Raw genomic sequence first — 1,025 nt, 5'->3', positions numbered from 1 at the left:
TAGCATTTAAAAAGCTGTTTGATACTTATTTGTGTTTAAATATGTTCAAACTTGTTTAAATAATAACAGTAATATTTTTTTTATAAGACAGTAGCATTTAAAAAGCTGTTTGATACTAATTTTTTTTATAAGACGGTGCGCGGGGTGCGGGGGGTCGGCGGCGGCGGTTGGGTAGGGGAATCGAGGGTGCGGGGGGTCGGCGGCGGCGGCCGGTGGACTGGGGGGTGCTCGGCGGCGAGGGGGGCCGGATCTGGCAAGGTGGGATAGCGATCGAGATGGAGGGGGATCGAGATCGAGTGTCCATGAAATTTAAAAATATTCATGATAGTTCAAAAAGTACCCATGAAATACAATCGAGAAATGAAAGCTACGATTTAAATACAATCGATCTTAGCTAGCTATCTGTTCACAATCTTCTTGCCCTTCTTTTTCGCAAATGGAGTTCTTCTGTGGAACGGACGTCCTTTAGGTAGGGTGGTCCTGCTTCTTCTTGTGGTGTATGCTGCTACTTCATCATCGTCGTCATGTTGGATCCTCGGGTCGCCGTACTTGTCGAAGTCTTGCTCATTGGCTACTCCATCCATTCCGATGATCTTCCTTTTGCCTCTCCTCACGACAACACGACTGGGCTTTGGCGGGTCGGTAATGAAGAAGCATTGGTCCACTTGGGAAGCCAGTACCCATGGCTCATTTTTCGCGGTGACGTTTGCGCCCGCGGTCTTGGATTTGGCTTCGGGTATAACCATGGTGGTGAAATACCGGTCTTCTTTTATGACGTTCTTGGCCCATCTGACACGGAACATCGGGACCTTCTCTCCAGCGTAGCTCAGCTCCCAGATCTCCTCGATCCTTCCGTAGTATCTGTCCTTGTCGTTACCGGTGTAGGATTCCATCGTTACCCCGGAGTTCTGATAACCATCGCTCTTCATGTCCTTGGCCTCGGTGTAGAATGTGTAGCCGTTGATATCGTACGCCTCATAGGTCATCAGGTTGTGCTCGGCGCCCTGTGACAAGGCGAATATGAG

Source organism: Triticum dicoccoides, chromosome 3A (assembly GCF_002162155.2).
Source record: "Triticum dicoccoides isolate Atlit2015 ecotype Zavitan chromosome 3A, WEW_v2.0, whole genome shotgun sequence".
In the NCBI taxonomy this organism is placed as follows: Eukaryota; Viridiplantae; Streptophyta; class Magnoliopsida; order Poales; family Poaceae; genus Triticum; species Triticum dicoccoides.
Note: the sequence above shows the minus strand (reverse complement) of the source record.